Genomic DNA, 27,594 nt, shown 5'->3' on the forward strand with positions numbered 1-27,594 from the left:
TATCAGCAAATGTTTATATCTTTTATTTATATTCATTTTCATTACAATTCTCCACTTTGTATGATTAATATTTTCATTCTTTTGCAATAAAAAATTGATAACAATTGATATATTTGTAACAAAAAATATGTTATTTTTATATAAAAAAAATCGTGGCATATTACATGTATGTTACGTGGTATATTACATTATATTTATATACTCATATACATGATGCAGGTGAAAAAGAAATAATGTAAGACGAAAAAACTGAATAATTTTTTTATATCTTATTTTTTGTTCATTGCAAGAAATACGAAATCATTCTTCCAAAGATTTTAAAACTTTGTAACATATTATTGGTTTTTAATTAAAAATATTACAACTTTTTCTTAATAAATAAAAATTATTGTAATAGTTCAAGGATTGAATTATTTTTAAAGATTTCTTGTATTTTCAATTTTTAATTTTTCCTAACAGGAAAAGATGGCTGTACTAATTGATAATATAAAAAAAATTAATTGCTACACTTATTTTTAAATTATATTCAACAATCATAATAATCATATAAATATTTTAAATGTATCTAAGTTAAATAATAAGTAATAAGTAATAAAACCATTAAAGTTTTTGCTAATTTTTATAAATTTAAAAATATGAAAATTGTTTTTGTATTATTATATATATTTCAAAATAATTTGATTATTAATAAAAAATCAATTTTATCAATTTTTATTAAAAAAATTATTGTTATTATTATAATATTTTTTAATATATATTTTTCAATTTTTGCAATATAAATATAAATATGGAAGAAATTTTAAGAGACATAAACGCTTATACAAGAAAATCGAAAAAAAATCAAAATATTTTTAATTTTTTAATTTAATTAAATTATTTAAAGAACTAACAAAACTTTTTTAATCTTTAAACTAATCTCTTAATCAAAAACTTTTTCAAACCTTTTTATTTTTCGAATCTCGAACTAATCATTTAGTTTATAATTTAATTTTGTGAATTTGCATATTCAATGACATATATAAACTTTCATTTGCATATAGACTTATGTTGAATGTTTAAATATTAATTAATAATAACTTAATAAATTAAACTTAATAAATTTTTATTATTGTATAATATAATTCCATAAACGTAGCCAAAGCTACATTTTCATTTTTATTACTCTCAGAACCAGACAATATGTGTTTCATTAAATAGTTTCCTAGTTTTTCCATATAAATTTGACAAAATTTTTATTTTATTAGTAAAAATTATAAAAATTAATTATAAAAGTTTCATTTTAATTAGTGTTCAATATACTATACTTCACACATCAGCGAGATTTCAATATCAATTCATACTGCAGTTTACTTTCTTGCTAAAACATTTTTATCGTCAATTCTATAAAAATTCGATTCCGATGGAGTGTTTCTTATCAAAAATCAACCATTTCCCGCATACGCAAAGCATACATTTTCACAGTATGCAATATCCGATTCCTCGTGACTAGAATTTCATTTATTTAAGAACGAACAAAATAGAAGAAATCAAGCATCGGTCGGCATAATAAACGAAGTCAAGCTTCAAGATAAAATATATATCGAAAAATTGTGATAAATGTCGATGCACATTTTCAAAAAAGAAAAGTTATATTCAAAAAAGCAATCATTTGGCAATGGACTTAGAACTAGATTGCTCTTCCGTATTACACTCCTGTATTACAATATCCAAAATTGTTATAAAATTACCATGTTTTTTGATAATATGTATATATATAATTATATATACATAATTATTATCCTATACGTATGATAAATATATATCAAAACATCAATAGCAATATTTATTAATAAAAATATTTATTTAAAAAATAAATTTAACTATCTATATCTATCATAAAACAAAAATGTAAAGAGTCGAATTATCGAAGCGTTCAAATGTATCAATAGGTACTGCTCCACTCGCGAATAGTGAGAGAAAATAAAAAAAGCCGTATGGAGCTAAGATAGTGTATAATTTTTTTTTTATTTCGAATGAAAAGAGTTATTCGAAAATATGTTATGATTACACAAGATAGTCAAAAAAGGAGATCTTTTGATTACAGAAATCTCTTATTTAACACATCAAGAAAAATCTAAACGACAATCAAACTATTGGATTAATTAAATCTTATGCGATCGTAACGAAATCCGAAATTTTCTCAACTAAAAACCAAGCAATAATACTATCAGCCATCGAAAGCATTACAATTAAAGAATACATCTGCATCTTAGAAGATATAGTAGGTTCAAAAACAATTCATTTCAAAAATTTTAAATGGTAGAGTGTGTATTTACCTAGACAAAAAAAACATGGTAACAACATTGACAAAAATATCAAAATATCTAATAATTAATAATAATAAAATTGAAATAAGATCAATGACTTCAGCACAGCGAATCATCTTTTCTAAAGTATCACCAATTCTAAACTCAATGATAGAATCCGTATTTAAAATAAAAATAATATAAAAATAATTGTGTTTTAAAATAATATAATATTACAATAGGAATAATTGAACCTGAATACTCGCATATAATAAGTTTTCGTAGATAGATATATGTCAATCAAAAAAAACGTGGTAACAACATCGATAGAAATATCAAAATATCTAATAATTAATAATAATAAAATTGAAATAAGATCAATGACTTCAGCACAGCGAATCATCTTTTCTAAAGTATCACCAATTCTAAACTCAATGATAGAATCCGTATTTAAAATAAAAATAATATACGATTATGTTTTAAAATAATATTACAATAGGAATAATTAAACTTGAATACTGGCATATAATAAATTTTCGTAGGTAGATATATGTCAATCAAGAAAACATCAATCTAATATCTAATTTCTTTACTATTGTACACGAAGAAATAATGTATCGTATCTTTGCCACTTCGGGAAAATTAAATTGTTTTATATATAAACAAGAAGAGCATATAAGCAAAGCCCATATAATCCTGAAACCAATGAAAAGAGCATTACACCAGATATTACGGTCACATAGACATAGACATAGACTTAACATCATTCATATTTCTAATTAAAGAAATATCAACCATCATAATATTGATATAGTATCTGAATAGATAACTCAAAATATTAATCGCTACAAAAAGCTATTATCGCACTAAACCTGTAAATGCAAATGATCTACTATTCAAGTCACCAATAAAACTTACAACTGAAAAATATACCAATCAATGCAAAAAAAACTGAAACAGACACAAGCAAGATCTCAAAATTATGAAAAATTAACTCATCTTTTCGAATCAACAAAAATCATAATTGAAGAGATTACAAAAAAATATGCCGTAATTATCAGCACTAGTAATTTTTTTTTTTAAATTTTACTAATCCGACAAAAATAGCCAAAGATTACACTGAAAACATACTCAATTTAATAGAAACCTATAGAATCATTAGACTGTGCAAAAAACTAAAAGACCCAGTCAAGTTTACAAATCTCAGAAAATTGATCATCAGAAATTGATTCTGACATTTAAATATAATTGCAGTATTAAATAATTTTATAACTCTATAACAAATTTTAACTATTATGATCAACATATTGCAGTGAAATACCAACAATTTTCTGATCAATTAATATTATTATTTATATCAAGACAATCATATTAATATTATTATTTATATCAAGACAATGTATTAGGATGTCCCATAACTTTCTTTCTTTTTTTTGATACAAAATGAATACATGATATTTGTTGTTTTTTTTTAAGGTTAATTTATTGCATTAGATATGAACCGTTCTGTTTTATTAAATTTTTCCATTTCTCAGGAAGCCTCATTATTCCTTTTTCCAAAATTGAGATTTAATCAAAATATTTCTCAAAGTGCATTTTTATTTCGCTTACGGATTGGAATCGTTTATCATAAAGAGAATATTTTAATAATAGAAATAAATAATAGTCAGATAGAGCAAGATCTGGAAAATACAAAAGATGCGGTAGAATGTTCCAATCAAACTGTAACAGTTTTTCTCTTACAAATCAATACAACATGCGATTTTGCATTATCGTGATGACTTTGTTGATTCGTCAATTTTGATTGTTTTTCTGCTATGGCATCTTTCAATTTATTAAGCTGATTGCAATATTGTTTAAAATTAATGGTTTCATTTTGAAAAAAAAACTCATAGTAGACATCTTTCCAATCCCATTAAATGGATAAAAGTTTCTTCGGGTGAAATCCAGTTGGAGGTCTATTGTCCTTAATTAATATATTCGATGCACATTTTGATATAAAATCCAAGTCTTTTCTCCAATGACAAATCTCTTTAAAAAAGGATTTCTTTCATGTTGCTCGAGAAGGAAATCGCACGTAAAGGCGCGGTTCATAATTCGGTCTTCGTCATAGCTGTGGAATCCAAACTTCACATCGATTGACATATTCCATCTTAGTTAGGTGATTATCTATCATTTTCCTGAAAATGTTAGTGGCATCCACGCGCACATTATATCGCGGATTTTCAGCAAGCATGGCCTTTATAAAGTCCGTATTCGTCGTTGCTATGGCTGCGGAACTTTCATCTTTCAAGTCAAAATTGCCAGCTCTAAATCTCTTAAACCAATTGCGAATGATCGTAATAGTTGTAGCACCACTCCCGTAAACAGCATAAATCTCGTCTGCAGGATCATTTGCACTATCATTTAAAGCAATAAAACATAATATATTGCAAATGGTTTTTTGGTTATTCATATTGAACGAACGGATGTGAAAAAAAGTTTTGGAAAAGATTGTATCACCAACGAAAAAAGCTCTGGAATGATTGAAATCGATGTCATAAATGGCTAATAGATAAACCTGCATGTTCATGTAAAAATAACCAATTAAAATCATTCTTAACGTGGTACAAAAAAAACTTATAGGATATTCTAATAATAATTACAGAAATACAATTTCAAATAAAAATTGAAGCTGTTATTATATTAATTCACATTTTAATTAAATTATGCATATATAATATATATCTTTCAAATAGCTATACTTTTCTTGTAAATAAAATCAAAGATCTCATCGAGCAACTATCTAAACCATTGTTGATACTTGAAAACTTTAATAGCCAACACATTATGAGGTTCTGTTAAAAATAACAACTGCGGCTACAAAATTGATATAATACTAGAAAATGCAAATCTCTCTATCTACCAATTTCTTATATTTTAATGTAGCAAATGTCATCTTCTACATCGATTATTAATAAATAATGTATCGATTAATAGCTTTGCTCATAATTGTGAATGGATAATACTAGATGACCTACATGACAGCGATCATTTTCCAATCATTATATAACTAATCAATCTCCATAATACTAATACATCAATTCATTTATTCTCAAATGAAAATTCCACAAAGCTGATTAGGAAATATACAAACAATGGATTCATAAATATATTGAACAAATCAATTAATATCCTTAATATCCTGAAAGAGAATAATGTTTATATAGATACTATAAGAGATCTTTTTTTCTAATATTATTTTTAAAGCAACTGAAGAAGCTATCAGATTGAATTGAGACTCCCAGACTAATGTCTTGAATAATGAATGTAAAGAAGTCATATCAAAATTAAAACAAGCCTTTAATTATTTAAAAAAAAAAACACAAATCAGAAGAAAATAAAATAGAATTTAAAAAATAATGAGCGATTTCTAGACGAATTATTAAAAAAAATAAAAAAATAGCTGAATGAATTATATATTATCACTGACGAACAGTCATTGTAAATATCAAAGAAATATAGGATAAAATTAATACAATCAGAGGCAATCGAAAAAACAGTCAAATATACTTCATAACTATCATAAATAATTATAGCGATATTATCACTGATTCAAATGAAATTGCAAATATGCTAGCTATCATTTTTACAAAAAATTTTAGCTCTTCCAATTATAATGAAGAATTTAGAATATACTTCAAGAACTATTTCAAGAAGCAAGTAAAATCATTGAAACTAATAATTCCAGTCATTCATATTTTAACAATCCTATCTCAGGAAGAGAAGTACTAAGAAATACTACAAACTCCAGTCCACGATCTGGCAACATTTCGAATGAAGTAATTAAACAATTACCAACTATTGGACATAAGATATAGACTTATATAGATTTATAAAGCGATTATTAGGATCAAAATTGATTATGCATCTACCATTTATCATATACAATTTATAACTTTGTCAAACCAGGAATATTAAAAAAAAAACTAGATCCAATTCATAATTCATGACTAGATCCATTCAATTCATAATAAATACAGAGTTAAGAATAGCAAGAGAATCATTTCACACAAGTTCAATTGGAGGCATACATAATTAAAGCTGGAGAATCATTTTTATAATATAGAAAATTATTAAGTTTAAAATATGCAATAAGGACAGCGATATCTTCCAACCATATTATATTTTCAGACGTTTACTCAAATATTCGAATTAAAACAAAGCTCAAATCAAAGAAAAATCCACTCTACCAAAGAGTTAATAAATATTTAGAAGAAATAAACTTCAATATCATCTTCTGCCATAAAAAAAAATAAAGTCCATAAAGTCTTTCCCTGGACACTTAAGATATCTTTTATTGATTTGGTAACACAGAAAGGACATTGGTAACATAGAAAGATGAAAAATTATCCAATGAAGATTCAAAAAATATATTTAACTATGTCATAAATATTCTATTTTTATTCATATATACACTAATAGCTCCAAAAATAAAAAGTATGGAACGGAGTTACTTTCTTCTTCCAAAATATTTTAATTAGGCATAATCTGAACACCTTTAATAGTTCGGCTCAAATATTTGCACTTTTCCTAATCCTCAAATGATTATTGATAATGATTCTCTAAATCACTCTAAATATATCATATTCTTTGATTCTCTTGCGACATTTCTACATATTCAAAAAACTAAACAATCCATAGAAATGTATATAGACATATAAAAGTTATTCAACAAAATAGAAAAGAACGGCAAAACAATAGTATGGATTCCATTCCATAAAAATATCTATGCAAATACAATAGACAATATTGAAGTAAAAATAGCAATTACTCTTAAAATATAACAATCAACCTATTTATAATATATACCCGGATATCAACAAATACATAGAAATACTATTAAAACAGTTCTGGATCGCAACGTGGAAAACATATAAAGCAAGTCCGTTTCACAAATCTATCAAAAATTTCTATGATCTACAAACGGTTCAATCCAAAATTCAACCGAAAATAGCAAATGATAATAACGAAAATCAGAACCTGAAACACAGCAAATTTCTCTCTTACTTATATCTACTCAGCAGAAGCCAATAAACAATATGTGAAAAATGTAATATACGAAGTAAAAAATCAATCACATCATCTTTGATTGCCCTAATTATAATGAAATTAAAAAGAAGTTGAGCATTGATAAAAGCCTCAATGAAGCCAATTCATCGATTACTAAGATATCCTAGTGAAATTCTGCGAGAGCATCAATATTTTCACCAAATTGTAATAACTCTATAAATTTTTATAAATCGCTAATAACCTGATGTTGATGCGACATTAAGCTTAATAAATAAAAAAAAATAGTTTGTTAAATTACTACATTTTTAAACCATTATTTGATTATATATTTTATTTCGTTATAATGAATTAAAAATTACGATACCAATCTATAAATAATTTATTGTTTTATCACATATTTAAGTGTAATATTGTGCATTAATATTATTTATATTAGATAAATTTTAATTATTATAAAAATCGATCAATTTTAAATTATTTAAAATTTTCTGTATTAAATTTCAGGTAAAATAAATAAGGTAAAATAAATAGAATTGAACAATTCTATTTATCTTAATAAATTATCCATATAAATTTTATGAATAAAAAATTTGTCAAAATCTTATTAATCTTATTATTAATAAAATATTATTAATCTCTTGTTAAAAAAGAGAGAGATAATATATTTTGAAAATATATTTGGATAAAAAAAATTGCAATTAATTTTTTAAAAGAAATTTAATTATTAATCTGAAATTAAATTTGCAACACTTTCAAAATAAGTATTGCTCCGAAGAAATATTAATTATATAAAAAATTAAAGATATAAAATATTAAAAGATATAATAATATATTTTATATTATTATTTTTTAAAAAGATATCTGATAAAAAATAAATAAAAAAATAATAAATAAAAAATATTAAAGTTCTATTCGTATTACCGACTTACGATTTAGTGGAGTGTGAATATTGAAATTCATTCAATATGAATGAATATGTGGGTTAACGGATGTACTTTATTTTTACTTGATGTTGGATGGTTGTCAAACGATAATTAATTTATTTTTAATCATAGGATTTTCACGAAAGATCATAAAAGCTAAAGAATGAATATACTGAGAACGATAAATTGATAAATTTGTTAAAATTGATGGCAACAAAAATTGATGATTGGTTATAAAATCTAAGTAAGTAAAGGAATCGCTTCTGTGTTTCAATAATTTTTAAATAATGCTCGATCTGGGACAATACACGTGATGTTTTCATATCCAGCTAAAGATTTATAAGCAATAAAATTACAAATTATGCTCGATTTAGAAAACATGCTAGTATAGTATATATTAACAAGAAATATGATGTACCAACTCATATTCATATAGTTCGTAATTGCAAAGTCACCTTACAATCCAATCTATAAAAGATTTGTTACTAAACGTTTGGAAAATTTTTAATAGACTTGATAATTTCATATTTTTTTATTGTTGCAATAACAAATTCTTTACAAAAGTTTTTATAAAAATCTTAATTTAAAAAAATTCATTATTTTTAAACTGACAATAGCTTCGAATTAGAATATGTTATATTGAATATATCATAATATAAAATAAATATAATTTCATCCTAAAAAAATTTAATATTTTTTAGATAATTACAATGTAATGTAGTAGTTAGATTTCTTAGATAATTAAAATCTATTATTTATATCTTCGCTCATTTAAAATAAAAATAAAAATGATCTAACAAATAAATTATTTCTTACAATTAATATTGTAGATTAATTAGTAGAAATTAATAGAAATTCATTTTTTTTTAAAACAAAGAAAAGCGATAATACATTCTAATTAATTTTAATATATTTTTTATTATTTTTATTAGATTAGATTTTATTAGATTAATATAATATATTAGATAAATAATAGATAAAAATAACTTTAAAAAAATATAATAACACGTAAAATGAACAAAAAAAGATCAAAATATATTAAGATTTGAAAATTATGTACTGAATTTCTAAAATTATTTAAATAAAATTATTTAAATAAAAAAATTGAAAAAAGAATAAAAAATATTAAAAAATGTATTATAAATTAAAAAATATATCAAAAAATGTTAAATTAAGAAAAAAAATTGACGAAATAAAAAAATTTTAAAGAAAAATAAGAAATAATCAAAATGCATAAAAAAATGATATTTATAATAAAACAGAAATTTCCTTTAAGAAATATAATAAGAATACGGCCTTTTACAAATGATGTTTTTTATTCGAACTACTTCAAGTCCTCGAAAAAAAATAGATTCTGTATTTTTTATTATTAAAACGAATTCTGCAGTTTATATATTGAAAATATATATTATATATTGAAAAAAATGAAAATGAAATGAAATATAAATGAAAAAACGTTCACATATTAGCGATATTTTCTAACTTGCCAATGGCGGGATACAAAATGAAGAAATAAATTAAATAAACATGCGATATAAGAATTCAAGAATAAGTGAGACGGAGCAAAAAAGGAGCGAGCAAAAAATTAAAAGAATATAAAGACATTCTTTTGTAAATTTTGAAAATAATTAATTAATCAACGAATCCATTTATATTAATGGATTTTTATTTATAGATATGTACGATTCTTCTATATAATTATTTTTAAATATCACTTTTACATACAATTGTATTTTTTTAATTTATTTGTGTGTCAAGTAGTATCTGAAATGAAGTAGTATCTAAAAGAAACTTGCACCGTTTCTGTTTCATATAATATACTTTGATGAAAATTCCATGATTAATGTTTCTAAAGGATTTGGTAGTTTATTATATAATAAACTATATATAAAAAATATATAACAAGTATTAAATTTTCAAAAGATATTAAAAATATAAATTTTAACATAAGTCTAATAAAAATGGTATTTTTTATAAATTTGAGAATACTTATTTAATTGTAATCTTAATTCCACAAAGAATATAATATTTTATTCATCTCGAAAACTACAATTCGAAGAAAATATGTAATTATTTCTTCTGCTTATTAATATAATTTTAGAAATAGTAATATATTTTTCAGAAATATTTTTTCTATAATTGAAGAAAAAGATTGTAGTACTTATTTAATTTTTGACAAAATCTCAATTTCTATCAGTTAATTTTTTGAAATTGATTTTTAAACATAATAGAATCATTATAATTGATGATTTTATTAATAGTTTATCAATAAATTATTTTTTTCAAGTTCTTTACATATTCTTCTTTACATATTTTTTTCTTAATATATCTTTTATTTATCGTTTTTAAAACTTTTCTAGTAAATAATTCATATTTAATATCGAGAAAGTTTAATAACTTTTTAAATTGTATTCTATAATTTAACCATTAAAAAGATCTGTAATTATTAAGTTGTAATTATTAATTTGTAATTTTTATTAACTTGTAATTATTAAGTTTAAAATTGATAATCAATTTTTTTTTTAACATTATTTTCTGAAAATAAAATAAATAGTTTGTATTAGTTCTGTTCGTAGAGCTATAATATAGGAATAAAAATGATTTATTGCAAAGTTCTATTGTTCTAATTTAGATGATCAAAAGCAAAATCCATATGCGAATAAAAATTTAGATATGTTAATATACAAATATACAAATTCACAAAATTCTAAGAATTTTTATGATTAATTCAATATTCAAAAAATTCAAATATTAATAACATTCTAAAGATTAAAAAAGTTCTTTTAATCAAGTTCTTTAATCAAATTGTTTAATAATTCGAATAATTATTAGATATGAATAAAATTTTTTTAGATAGATTTAATTCAAAGATTAAAAATGATCTTGCGTTTTAATTACATATGAATTCAAATAGAAATACAAGTACAATGAGTTCAAATAGATGATAAAAAATACATAATATAAATATAAATAAATATGAATAAAATTATGATACATAAAGTTAGAGTTAAACAAGTTCATAAAATATGTTGATTAAAATTGATTAATGTAGAATAATTATTTAAGTTATATGTAGTACAAAAAATTACAGTTCAATAATATATAAATAGATAAAATACAAATATATAATGATTACTAAATATATTAAATCCTATATATATAATTATAAATAATTATTATGTAACATGAACTAAGCTCTCGATATTGCTGCCATGTATGCATCATGAAATGATATAGATGCAACATTCTCATCCGGTAGAATGCTGATCTTGGTCATTGGTTTGATTGTCCCATCCATTTCGATTGTTACTATTCTGGCGAGTTTGTCCTTCTCAGGATGTAGTTTCCGTTTTAATCGTTATTGCAATCGAGGAAGATTATTGATCGTATCATAGTATTTAAATTTATTAACTTTTACTATACGCTATTTATTTGCTGCAGGTATTTGATCTATCACTTTCAGAAATGTTAAATGTTGTATGTTCTTCTAAATTATTTGAAATCTATTTAATTTCTTCCTTGTTAGATCACTCAGATCAAGAGATGCGTAAAGTGAATCGCCAACCAAGAAATGATTATGTATAAAGAAATTAAATCATTAGAATCTATAATAAGAGACTTAAAAACTATTTTTCTTTGTATCAAGTTAGTGTATAATTTCTTATATGTTACAGTATTTCCGATGATTTTTTTTAAATACAATTGTAGTGTCACAAGTTTCCAATATGAAATGCAAAAGAAAGAATCATATACCATTATATTTGTATGTGAAAAATTGTGCGATTTCTGGAATTCGTTCTCTTATTTAAAATATTTATTTATTTATATATTTATATTATTTTTCCTAATTATTACAATTAATTTATTCGTCCCAATAAAATTAATCTTATTGTATAAATAAATTTTTATATAAAATTATTATAAAATTTTAAATAATTAGTGTAATATAATCATTGACGCATAATAAATCTTGTTCTTCATGTTTTATCCTTAAATAAGTGCAGTACTTAAATAAGTGTAGTTCATATCATAAAATGAAAAAATGCTAGACAGTAGCTTTATGTTCTATGTTCTTATTTATACTTTATTTGGAAACATTTTCGAATGAAATTTTCAGATAATATGCAAAATTATTTATTCGTAAAAACTATTCAATCCATATGTAGTTCAAATTCTTAGTCATTAAAACTTGAGATGTGTCTTATTTAATGTGTCTTATTAAAATCAATGTAATGAATACAATGCATTATAATTAATTATTTATTTATTTATTTATTTGTACATGCGAATCTATATGTAAAAATAGAGTACGATAAAATCCATTTAAATATTAACGCTTTTTAATATTAGGACTGTGTTACATAGTTTTTTTCAGAAAGTTTTCTTATTCATAGTCATAGCATAATTTTGATGGAAAAAGAATTCGAGAAATCATGTCATTTGAATTCTAATATGATTGCATTTACTGTTTTTTTATAGTTATTTGTTTGGAATCTTATTTTATACATGCTATTTTTCATCACGCAGATGCTTCTTTTGTCCAAATTTACTGAGTTATTATTTCTATTATTTCTATTATTTTTAAAATGGAACTTTTCCAATGAAGCATCTATCTTTGTTATGAATATATTTTTCAAAATATTTCTTAAAAAGAAAAAGAAATATATTTTTTGAGAAGAAAATTTGATTATTCGAATTGTTATTCCAGAATTGTTTTGCTTGTCCATGAGATTGTCATTTGTCGCTAATTTGTTATAATATGAATATATTTTTAAAGATTGTGTATTGTGCATTAAATTTACTTATGATAATCATATTAGTTGAGTTTTGGTATTATTGGAATGAATATTAATTATGCATCCCAAAATAATCCTGCATTGATATTTATATTAATTTCTCTGAATTTATCAAAATATGAATTTGCTAACCTTAGTACAGATAGTTGTTGAAATGTGTTTATTGTTGAAATTAATCTTTAACCTAATAATTTTAAATAAGGCATGAGATATATGAAAACGAAAATATTATTATATTATATTCGTATATTATTTTAACATATGTATTATGTTATATATATAATATAATATATAATATATAATATAATTGTTCTAATTAAAGTGTGATTGAGAGACCAACAATATTTAAGTCATTTTCATAATTATTTCACAATTACTATCACAGATAATATTTGGCAACAATATTGAAAACAATTATATGTCTCGTTATTTATATGTCTCATTTCCTTATTCGTTGAAGATGCAGATATTATCAATTTATTATTTAAGATTTACAATTTAAGATTTTTTTGTTATAAGTTCTACAGGATTCTTTTGTATATTTCTTATTCTAATGTTCAATTACAGCACATGTCTAATTTTTGTATTTACGCGACTCATATGTTTAAGTTTTTTTTAACATTAGATTTACGATCATTGTTTATATATTGTTTATATATTGTTTATATACCTTTTTTTATTGAAATCTGTCTTTTTAATGGGTATATTAAAATGCAATTTTTTATAAATTATTTATTTAAAATCTATAGATTTTTATTTATCATTGTTTTCAATACATTTTTTACACATAAATTCTATCTTAGATGTATATTTTCCGCATACATACTTGTTAGATTTAATCCAAATATAGTTACCTCAGAGACTGAATTGAAGCTAGTATTATGTTCGTGATGGTCACTACGCAATTCTTCAGCAAATTGAAAAAGAAAATTCTTTCTTTTTTGTTTATTCCTTTATTTTAAAATTTTGTTTATTTCAATAGTCTCTTTGTATAATAATCCAAGCATTGATGGCTACCAAATCTAAAAACAATTATAAAATATGTGAAAGGGCCATCTTGATTTCACAGTTTTTTTTTTTTTTTTTTTTCATTATAAGTATCTTTTATTTCATTTTCGCTTTTAATATCTGAAATAATACGCATTATTTTTCTTTTATGGTATGTATTATGATAATTTTCATTCCCACTGTCTCAGAATCCTCAATTTCGTTTATATTGTCAAATTCTTTCTCGCTTTCGCATAATCATTCAGTATCTAATCCAGATTGGTTTTCATTTATGCTTCCATTTATGCTGGTTATTCTTTTTATTTTTTTTTTATTATTCTTTTTTATCAATTCCATATCTTTTAAAGATTTTCCCATAATACTCTTAGCTCAATAGGCAAAATATAAATGTAAAAAAAATTTTTTTTTTTGGATATATTTTGAAAATATCTTGAAAAATTCAAATTTTCATTTACGAAAATAATTTTTTGCTACAATTCCAAATAGCATTTATTTTTTTTCCGCATTGTTGAAATTATCTCTCAAATCTATTTGTTTTATAAAATAATAAAACAAATTGATTTACAAAAATCATTTCTTTTCTTTGTAAAATTAACCGTTGAAAAGATTATTTGTTATCATATCACAATTGTAAACAATTTATTTGATTATATATTTTATTGCTAAACAATCATCATTTGCTTGATATTTTTTCTTATTCATTGTTATTTAATTTTTATTATTTCGCAATAATTAATCCATATAAATTAACATCAAACAGATTTTCGTAAAAATAGATATACAACATCTAGAAATAATAAAATATAAATGTTCTAGAGAGAACAAATAGAAATATATATTTGTTACATTATATCATTAAAAACCAAAATATAATGTCTAAAGAATAAAATATTTGCATATTCAGAATTTTTAAGCATAAAATCGAAAATCCCCCCAATTGATGAGTTCCATCAAATTTGTGTTAAAATCGACACAAATGCAAGAGACTATGTAATTCATTGTATAAAATACAGATTATATATGTGTTTATGGATTGTAGTTTCGAAAATTATAGAAATAATTTTTATAATTATCCTCACTAAATATCTAGAATGATTTTCTGAAAAATGTCATCGAGTTCTGTAATTTTATGTTTCCAATTAATCTAATTTCGTTGTCAATAAGTGAATAATAATAATGCTTCAATAATTTATAGCTTCTTCTAAAATCTAAACTACTAATAAATTATTATTTATCTAATAAACTTTTCAATAAAAATGTAATAAATTCTAAAAAATTCTAGAAAATCCGATTTTTTCAACAGGTTTGCTGAAAGATTGTATAATTCTAATTGCAGCATTCTTGAAGAAAAAAATAATGGAATTTTTCTGTTTATCAAAGCGTTGTATATTAATGTCGATAATTGTATTATCGGCAATTTTATCAGTGTATCAATTCTAATGTTTAATGTTGTAAGTATTACTAGCAGTAAGATTGTCCTCATGAAGTCCTTATATATTATAAGTGCTTTCAATTGCGTATCTTTAACTTGATCTTCTATAGTTTTTTATATATATATATAAAATATATATAGCTTTATATATATATATCAAAGATTTTAAAGATTGGAATTATTTCGCTTAATAAATCTTAAGCGCGGAAATACTCAAAGAAATATTCATGTATCAAAATAAAATTTTAAGAGGATCAAAGGATATTCTTTAATAAAAGATTTTAAAGCGGTACTTAAAATTACGAATTTAAGAAAAAGATTACGGAAATTAGGATTAAAATTAAATAATCAAGTCAATAAGTTAATAATTTTGCATGAAGACTAAAATTCGTTGATTTATAGCAGGAGATAAACATCTTAAAAATCAAATAGCAAAATGTTGTGTATGATTGAGATAACACAAGAATACAAGGCATTTGAATACAAGAATAAAATGGAATCTTAGAAATATAAAATTCTTATATTGCACTGAATAGCATGACAACACGAAATTTTCACGCTTTAAAGTTGCATGTAACTCGAAAGATACCAAAGTATTAACTCAAATCTATTCATGAAATTACAATGTATAGTAATAAATTATTACAACATTGTATTGTTCTATTTTAAATGATCAAAGATAAAGTCCATATGCTAATGAAAATTCGCATGTCATAGAGTTCATAAAATTTTAAAAATTCTTGTTAATTTAATAAAGATAAACAAAATTTAGTCCTTTTCAATTAGTTTAAATAATAGATAGAGATAGAGAAACATAATAAAAGTTACATTAATATACAATCTGATTAAACAATAAAATTTTAAATATGTAAATATCAATTCCATATTTATAATCGAGATTATAATCAAGATATTGTATAAATATTGATATTTTTGATGAATACATATTACTTATGCATTCATACGTGTTTATATATATTATATATATTATAATATATTATATAAAATAATATTATAATATTATAAAATAATATTATTATAATATTATAATATAATATATATATATTAAAATTCTTTACTATTGTGTATTAAACAGAATCATTGTCCATTATTAGAAAGCGGTATATTATTAATATTATTTAAATACTGTTAATTAATATGCTTTATTTCTTATAAATTTTAGATCAACATTTTCAAAAAAATTTTTAATAGCAAAGTTATCCTATTTTTAATATATAATTAAATAATATTAAAATAAATATAAATTATAATATAAATTAATAGTATAAATAGTATTAATAGTATAAATTAAATAAATATTAAAAGTAATTGATAGATACACAATTTTCGTGTAATTCAAGAAATTATATTTTTTTAGAAAATAAATTTTAAAAATAAATGTTTTTAAGATTAGTCGATTATAAAAAATGGTATGGTATATTTATTTTCTTAAATGTAGAATGTAATTTAAGATAAATAAAATAACGAAGAAAATTCAGTTTGAATTCGAATATTTTATGAAATTTACAAATTTCCATGAATTTAAGGAATATGGATTATTTTATTCGATTTAAATATATAAAAATTGTTTTATAAAAACTATAGAATATGAAGTAATCGAAAATATGAAAAAAATTCATCAGTAATATATCATGATTTAAATTTTATTTCTGTTTCTCATATTTGAAAATATAATAATTATATAATATTTATATATATTTATTATAATATAACATTTATGAGATTAAAATTTGATTTTTTCAATTTTTTTCTGATCCATTGTCAGATAAAATAATAATTTTATGATTTTGTTTCGCAATATTAATATTCTTAATAATAGAAAATTGAAAACACAGTTAACGTTTTTTTTCATAAATTTTATATTTATGTAAAAAATGTATGGGATAAAATAAGCATGTTTGGAAAAACTGATTTTTTTCCTTTGATATAATATAAAGATTTAAAAATATAAAGATTTTTAATATATTTTTGTGTATTGAATTTTAATCTGTAAAAATTAGCTATCATTTTAAGCTTAGAAAATATTGAATTTGAAATGTCAATTTTTATTATTTACGAAAGTTTCTCAAAGAAAGTAACTTTTTCCAATATTCTTGTCAATTTTGTTATATAATATTCTTTCTCTTCTATAATATATTATTCTTTCTCCGTAAAATCGAATTTGATTTATCATCATACAATTTCTTTTCTCGATATTGCTTTGAAATTATTCCATTTTTAATTTATCAATGATAAAAAAGGAACTTATGGAGATTGAATTTGCTTTTTTTTTCTTGTCAAATATCGAACTAACAAAATGAAAATGTTTAATTCTATTTTTTAAATAGCAAAGCAAAATATTTTTTAATGAGTTTTTATTCATATACGCTAAGAATTTTTTTCTGAATATAAAGTTAGAAAAAACATTTTTTTTTATGAAATGAAGTATATATTAAAAAATGTACAAAAAATGAACTGTCTCTTTATTGTTGTAAATTCTTCAATTATCAAAATATAGACAGTACTTTTGTGAGCGCTATATATTCATTATTATGCATATTGCATACAATTTACAACACGTGACCAGTTTAATGTCAATGTAATTAATGTGGAACGTTTCCAATTAAATTAATAATGAAATAATAGTCACCCATCTCCAGGTATATTGCGTATTCCATCGAGGTGCCATTCATTATATCATATTCGAATCAGGATGAGCACGTTCGTGAATCTCTTATCAACAACATAAAAACTTTAATAGATAATAAATGGAATATCTCTAGCAATTTCAATATCCATCTTTCAACAGAATTCTGAATTACATATAATTTGTACAATTACATACAATATTAAAATAACTTGATAAACGTTTACTATTATTATAATATTGAAAATTAATCTTTGTTTCATTTAATATAAATTGAAAATGTTTCATTCGCAATATACTTTCAAAATTATAATATTGCATTTTTTTATAAGTTCATTATTAAAGTATATTCACTATTTGCTCGTTAAGTATTCTCTGTAATCGTTATTTAGATGACAATTATCTCAAAATTTCATATTTAGTTCTATATTCATTTTATTAAAATAAGGAAGAAGATAGAAGAGATAGAAAAAGATAGAAGAAATTTGAATTGAGATATTCATATTTATTTTTATTATAATAATTTTTTAAAAATCTGAAAAAATATTTATTGGAATTTCTTTCATTATAAAATCATTCTTTTAGTCAAATATTTAAAAAATTTATAAGCAAAAATAAAAATTTTTGAAGAAATTTAAAAATGAAATTTTACTTTAATATTATTTTTATTTTTAATAATATCTCTTTAATTATATATTAAATATAATATAATTTATATAATGACTTTAAAAAATATAAATAAATCATGATATTCACTAGTAATAGATGTTTTGTTGTTTTATATTATGTGCAAAGTGAATCACTGAAGAAATGAAAAAAATTCTCAAAATTGCAAATAAAAATTAAATTTTTCAAACATTAGAAAGAGAATATAAGAGAATATAAGAGAATAAAAGAGAATATAAATAAGTAAATCTTTTCTTTCTAAATTTTGTTAATTAATTGAAGTCAAAAATATACTATGGAGAAGTTCATAATGAAGTTTAAGAAAAATTTAGAGGAAATAAATGTATATTCATCATTTCTTTTAATGGCTTTTGAAAGCTTTCTACTTTCTGTTAAATAATTTCGCGAATTTTGAAAAACTTTTCAGTAATTAAATTTTCATAAAACACAAAACTTTAAAATATTATTTACAAATTTTTATTATTTTAAAATTTTATTTTATTTCAAAGAAGTTGTATATAATGACATGATGTGCAAAATTTTTATTTGTACATTTGACAAATGTTTCCAGAGTGATTAATAATATTTGTAATAAACAAAATGTGTTTGCAAATAGTCTGAAATTAAGTGTGCTTCCTGTTATTGATTCGAAGTTAAAAAAAGTTCCTAAAGTTGTTTTACTAATGCTTACAAATTTTTCTTACTTTTTTATATTTTTCTCTTATTTTTTTGTTTAAATAATTTTTTGTATCTCTACTAGACATGCTAGCTTGAGAAGATGAAGAATTAATTGTGATTGAAAGAGATTTCATGAAAATTTATGACTCCTAAAGTCTTAAACAAATTTTTTTTTTTTAATCCATGTTTATCCACTGTTTATGATCTCTTAATATGGTCGCTTCAAACATAATTTCGATGAATTACTTGTTTTAAATTATAATGGGCCTTGTTGCTAAATTTAAAAAATTTTGCTTTCATTCAAAAAAACGATTATTGTAAACGAATATAAAAGTTAAAGTTTCAACATATAAGTTAATATAGCAAAAACAAAGAAATGAATATTTGATTTATAATTCAATATTTTTTTTTATCCATATATGAAGTTTGATATTTTTTAATGATAAAATTTTGTTAATCAATTTTGAGTATTTTATTACTTAGCATCAAACTAAAGTACTTGTCAGAATTTTATTTCGTTAATTAATAAATATTTTTCTTTCAATTTTATTAAATTCAAGACAAAATGTATTAAATCTATCTTAATGATTCAACTTTAGCTCTAGTTAATTTTATTTAGTATATTACTATTAATTTACGCACTACATTCACAATTTTATTATGAGGCAATGAATCTTGAAAATTAAAATAAACCTGATATCAAAAAGGAAACAGAAAAATTAATTACTTCTATAATCCTTATTCTTTAATCTAGTTTTTATTTTTTTATTTAAAAGCAACAAAACATAATACTTTTTTTTATATGAGGAAAATTTTCGAAAGAATATCATATATTGGGGAAGATATTCGAGTAGTATGGGATTTCTATTTACTAAAACCACTACGATAGCTTGCTTTAGGGCGTAAGAGAAGCAAGAACAACTTACTATTTCCTACACCTAAAAGATGTTCCTCGTGCACATCTTGAGTTGCGGTTTTCTTCGAAATGTCTTTTTGTTGTAAACAGTTGAAACAGCAAAGTTCACTACACAATGAACCTCTCCTGTTGTTACTGGAAAAGCTTCCTCATTTCTCGTTTCTCTTAGTCATTTTGAAACCTTAATTTTGAAAATGCTTTGTTAAAACATTGAACAGATGATATAGAGTGATGCTACGTGAGAACAGAGTGACATTTTTGAAAGAAGAATTTAGAAGACCCTTGAAATTGTATATTTGTTAGAAACACTTCGGCATAATTGAATTGTGAACATGGTTCTGGGATTTAAGACATTTTCTATATTAATCTCAATCAGCACAATCAATTTCATCTTACTCGAAAAAATTTATTACAAATATTCCCGAATCAATTTCTTAAAAATAGCGGATTTTGTGAATGGTAGTAAGTTTATAGTTCTTCACATAGTTCTTCAGCCTAATTTTAAGAATTTTCTTTAGGATCGTATAACCGTAAGAGGGCTAGCTCACGGTATTACTAGCTTATATGTTCCAAAATGAACATGGAGAGAATTTTAAAGAGCACAATCGTTTATAAAATTTGGAAGAAAAATCAAAACCTTTGAAAACTTTTAAACCTTTGAAACATTAAAAAATATTAAGAAAAATATTTTGACCTATTAAGTAAGTAACCTTATATAAGTGACCTTAATTAAGTAAAAAATTCGATCTATTAATTATTAGAATTATTAGAATCTATTAAATTATTAGAACTTTTAAATTTTGTAATCTAATATAATAATAAAAATTTTTATGACCTCATAAATTCAATGAACTTTCTTAGCATGAACTTTGCTTTTAATCGTTTAAAATTAAACTTTGTTAATAATAGACTCTCTAATAAATCAATTTTATTATTATATGCTATAACTTCATGAACAAATTGGAGATAACATGTTTTAAATAACGTATCAAATGCAACAATCCTTCCAACGCACAATAATTTTCAAGTGTTAGCTTTTCATAGATATAATAACAAATTCACTCTTTTCCAAGTATATATTTCAAATTGTCTTTTTAATACCAATTTATTTAAATAATGATGATAATCAAAAAATTGTAAATATTCAAAAATTTGCTTTGTCATTAACAAAACTATGTTGCTCAATTTTATTTAGAATCAATTCAATGCAATCTTTGATGAATTTATATATTATATTATTTTTATATTTTTATCTAGGGCGGATAATCGTTTCGATAATAATGTCTTCAACTACTAAAATTTTTGAAAAATTTATTTATTTCGATTTATTCGTTTTCATTATTTTTGGAACTATTATTTATTAACTATTATATTATTTAAACAATTTTCATATCATTTTTTTTGAAGATAACAAAATTTTTTGTTGCACTGATAGAAACTTTTTTTGAAAGCTTTTATATCAAAATAATTCAAATTCTAATTTCTAAAATCTAATTTATTTTTTCCATCATTACCGCATTATTTCATTAACAATTAATGAAATGTATTCTATTTTGTACAATTGACTAATTTAATTCATCTATATTCTTCATATTCTTCATCCATATGTACTGAAATTCAATTTTCTATGTTTGAATTAATCAATCAAATTTATTTTATTTTCAATGATAAAAAAATTTCGAAGCAAAATATTAATTTAATAATGGTAAAATTAATATTTTTTTTTCATTTTTCAGGATATTTTACTTAATTAAAGGATTTCAATTAATGAATTGAGATTAATAAATTCATAACTGAAAGTTATAAATATTATTCACATAATCTGTTGTTTCGAAAAAAAATTAATCTATGAGTAATAAATTTGTAATAAATTTCCTCGAGCATGATGTTAATTATTAAAAATAACTGAACATGGCAGGAAAATCTTAAATACCAAGATTATGTTATATACGATATTCCAGCCATACAAAAAATATATAAAAATTTATCTAAAAAATCTTTTAAATATTTATTTAAAAAACGACATTATTCCGATGAATATCATTCTACATTGTTTATTAAGTATTTTAATAGATAAAACAGTAATAAATTTAAAATATATATAATGAAAATTCTATATTCATCATTAATCCATTTCGAAAAAAATGATTGTATATCAAATTGGATGGATAGAATCAATTTTTTCTATATGAATTAACAAAAATGGAAATAATTAGTTCGATTTCAAACGAAATTAATAAATAAATAAAAATTTAAATAGAAATTTATTTTTACAGAGAAATTATTGTAAAAAAAAGAGAACTATGCAGTAAAAAATTTTGGATAATAAATATTGGATTAGTTTGAATATTTCAATATTCAAACGAAATATTTACCGGAAAAATGTAATGAATATTAGATTTAATGAAAAAAATAAAAATATAAAAATAGATAGTGATTCTAGTATATGATTCTAGTATATTATAGCCCAAATAACATACAATACAAGTAAGCACAAGATAATTCGTTACAAAAAAAATAAAATAAAATAAAATAAAATAAAAGAATTAAAAAAAAATTAAAAATTCCCTTAAAAAAATGGAAAGAAAGATATTTTTAAATATATATTTAATATTTTAAATATAATAATAATAAAAAATAATCTTATATTATTTTTTTAATAGAAATCATAATACAGAAATGAAATATTTAATTATTATATAAAAATAATTTGTATCATTTTAAATTTCTGATAAAAATTTCCTTCAAATGCAAAAATATAAAGCAAACTATTGATGAATGAAGTGAAATGAATTTTCTCTATCTATTAGTTTTAATAAACCAATCTATAAAACAAATTTTAAATGATCATAAATACTAAATTAATTAATTATATATACACAATTTAACTGTGTATTACATTGTATTATATTTTATTTATTGTAAAGAAATTCTTTATCTATTATAATATCTATTATTATGATTTGATACATATAATAATTGTATAATTCAGAGATAAGAAATAAATAATAGCATCATATAATTTTTAATGTTTCGAAATTAATGCAAATTTTATATACACATTCATATAACGTATCGTTTCCTTAATATAAAAGAAAATCAATCACTTTTTTTTAAATATATATTATAAAGAAATATATAGAAACGAATACATTTTTATGTAATATTTATTGAAATATTTTTAAAATTAATATATATTCACCATTAAATGTCGAAAAATCTAATATTATATCAAATATAAAATTAACATTTATTATATATATTTATATATATTTCCAAATAAATATTCATTCATTACAAAATTATTTTATTATTGTGGCTATATAATAATAATAACAATAATAACAACAATAATAATAATAACAACAACAACAACAATAATAATAATATATAATAAATAATAAATTTTATTATATAATATATAATAAAATAATATTAAATTAATAGATTAAAATATAAATATCAATGTATTATTAAGCAAATATATACATATATAGTGCAGGATAAAATGATAGCACAATTTATTATTCTCATAGTTCTCTATACTAATGCAATCTCTCTAAATTTTATCTAAATATTTTACATAATATTTATATAATGTAGTTTTCCTTATTGCATAAAAGAAGAAGAACTATAATTTGTATTTTATTCTTTTATTTAATTATTTGATTTAATTAAATTATTTAATTACATTATTTGATTTATGTATGTATGATTTATGAAATGGATAAGAAATAATATCAAAATATCACAAAAAATCAAAGAGGTATTGTTCTAGGAATGCAAAACTTTCATACCATATTTTGCCATAACAATCGCAATCTAATTTATTAAACATTTTTTCAATGTATTCATTTTTAAATGTAAAAAAAAAATCTAATATTCATAAACTTAATAATTAAATATTTAATTACATTTTTCCAATCTGCTTTTTTTCATAATTATATTTAAAATATAATTATAAAATCATTTAAAATTAATAAATTCTATTATTTTTATTATTTTAAATATTTGTTATTTTCTTCTTTATTCTTTATAACTCATTTCATTTTCTTCTTTAAAATATTTCTTCAAAATATGCGTAGTAATTTATAAAATAATTCATAAATTTATACAATATTTATAAACATAAATTAAAATAAATTGTTAAATATTATTAATTGTATTCATTTAATTGTAATTATAATCATTCAATTCTGAACTATCAATTAAAGAATTGATAATATTTTCTTTATTTTTCTAAAAAAAATAATAATAATTTCATAACTTTGTTATTTGATATCAATGTTAGTTAATAAATAATATATTTCATTTTTTGTTTGTGAATGAACATTTTCTCACAATCAAAATATTACGATTGAAGTATTTAATTCAATCCTATGACAAAAAAGTTAAAAATTTTTATTTTGTTATGATCATATTGTTTCATATTTTGAACATCGCTAGCTAATTAGATTAATATATCTTTGATAAGATATTGTTTGCAAAATTATATTATTTCATTGATGTGTGAAGTGAATATTTCCTGAATTAAAAAATTTCTGATTTCTTGCATTATAATCTAATATTATAATCAAAATCATAACAAATCAATGAATTTTAGGGATAAATGTCATATTTTTTGTTATATTTTCTTAAAACTGTTTATTGATATTAATAATTATTTCTTTAAAAAAAATTTCACTAATTGGAAACATTATAATAACATATAATTTGATAATAACTTCATAATAACTTTTTCAGAATTTGTAATTAATTTATATCTGTTTGATTATAATATATATTAAATAGTTTCATGAACAAACAATTGAAGTTGAATAATAAAGAGACTTAAATTATATTATTCTCTAACAATAATATTGGTTTTGAATAAATTTTCTGTTGCCAATGTAATACTAGATATTTTATTGATGCATATAAAAATTCGATTAACTTTTTTATCCATTCAATGAATAATTCACGAATCAAAATCACTAACAATTTGCTAAAAATTTAATTTATTTATAGTAAAATTTTTATTCAATTATAAATGATAATTTAAAATTACCATTATATTTTCTTTTTTTTTTTATAAATTCCAATTAGGAATCAAATATTTTTTTTATTATTATTTATGGTTAAGAATTAAGTTTTTAATTTACGTTACTTTCGATTTATGATTAAATATTAATAATGCTTATTTATTAATAATGCTTATTATTATTAAATAAGCTTATTTATTAATAATGTTTTATTATTTAATCATTAATTAAAAAATAAAAAATATATGAATAATTATTGAATATTTTTTGCAATAATTATTTATATAATTATTTTAGTTTTTTCAAACATCTTCAGCTTACTTTTGATATTATTTATGATCAAAAATCGAAACATATGACGATAAGATAATAAAAATAATTATTGATTAATAAATGACAATCAAATTAAGCTCGATTTCTTTTTTCTTTATTTTTTTTAAGATTTTTCGAGTTTTTAATTTAATATGTATTACAAGAATAATCATAATTGAAATATTATTTTATTATGAATATTCGTAATTATATAATTCACAATTCTTTATTTAATGGTGCATTATTTAACAATACATTCAATATTGAATAAATTACATTCTGCTAAAAAAATCTCTCATCTTTTTACTTGATGTTTATTTCATTAACTTCATTTCTGATAGCTACGATTGATAATGGAAATAATATTTTATTAATGAATAGATTTCAAAATCATTAACGAATCAAGATCAGATAATATTTAAAATAAATGTATTATTATAATTTTTCATTTTTATTTTCAATTTTACTTATCTAAAAAAAAGAAATTGTAATGGGATTATATATAAAATGTGTTAAACACATGAAACTTAAGCAATAATTTTCATAAAATAATAAAGATTAAAATATTAGATTTAAAAATATTATTTTTAATTTCATACCTCACTTAAGACCATAGAAACATAATAACGAATTACAAAAAATTTGTCTCTAAAAAATAAAGAATAATAACATCTATATCGCATAATAATTCTTTATATATGAATAATTTGATAGAGAAATTATATAATTGTTATCTAATAGTTCTTCTAAGAATTATGAAACTTCCATATTTCATTTGGATATTTAATAATTTAGTAATTTTAATTTAAATGATATTGGATAATTCTTTCTTAATTGTCAAATTAATTTCCTTTTTAAAAATCATTACAATTATATAAAGGATTAATAAAATTACCTTCTTTATCTGTATATTTCATTGTAGAAAAGAAAAGAATTTTCTTGGAGTTACTACATATTTTATACAAAATATAGATTATAAAAAAAATCTACAATATCTGTGTTTTGTGAAGATAAATTTCATAATATATTAATTTTATATAAGATTGTTCAATTATTAATGAAATTTAGACTATCAAGTTTAAAATAGCTGATAATGCTATTTGCAAATAGTGATATAAAAATAGTGATAGACATTTATAGATAATATAATGAATTTCAAAAATTATTGAATTTTGAAATTTAGAAATAAAATAAAAACACGTAAGTATGTGTATATATATATATATATATATACATATATTATAAAAGATGTATATATAATATATATTATAAACGATGTAATAATAAATATTAATAGATTTCAAAATTGATAATGAAATAGATATAGTTTGAAAGATAAAAAAAATTCAAGATGATTTTTATATCAAAATTGGAAAAATGTTTATCAATTTAATTAAAATGATATACGAACATTTTAAATTTATGAGTCATGAATGATGCAATCAAAAGACAGTTTATTTCTTATATATAAACTAGTTATTAGAAATTATAATTTATTTGAAAAATTATGATCAATAACTGCAGATGTTATAGAGAATATTAATATTAAATTATAGAAAAACTTGAACCGAATGATATAGGATGTAGTACAATAGGATTCATTAAATTGAACTTTAAATATTAAAGCGAAATGTTTTCATTTATTCAGAATTCTGAATATTGACAATTTGCTTAATGAAAATTATTTTGAGAGCATTTGAACACAATTGAAACATTAGATTTATTTAAAAAAAAAATGTGTATTATGATATTATATTACCATGTTTTGTGATTTACGTAAATTACTTTATTATGATAAAAAATAAATATAATGTACATTATTACTAAAAGTTTTTAAACTTCAATTGAAAAATGATTT

The 27,594-nt window shown here is 20.9% G+C and overlaps 1 protein-coding gene across 1 annotated transcript in view; it reads right to left on the reverse strand.

Annotated features, from left to right (window-relative positions):
* Positions 1-27,594, reverse strand: part of LOC100576498 — a 320,653-nt gene that overhangs the window by 270,920 nt on the left and 22,139 nt on the right. The window lies entirely within an intron of this gene.

The sequence above is a fragment of the Apis mellifera genome, linkage group LG4 (genome assembly GCF_003254395.2).
Source record: "Apis mellifera strain DH4 linkage group LG4, Amel_HAv3.1, whole genome shotgun sequence".
NCBI lineage: Eukaryota > Metazoa > Arthropoda > Insecta > Hymenoptera > Apidae > Apis > Apis mellifera.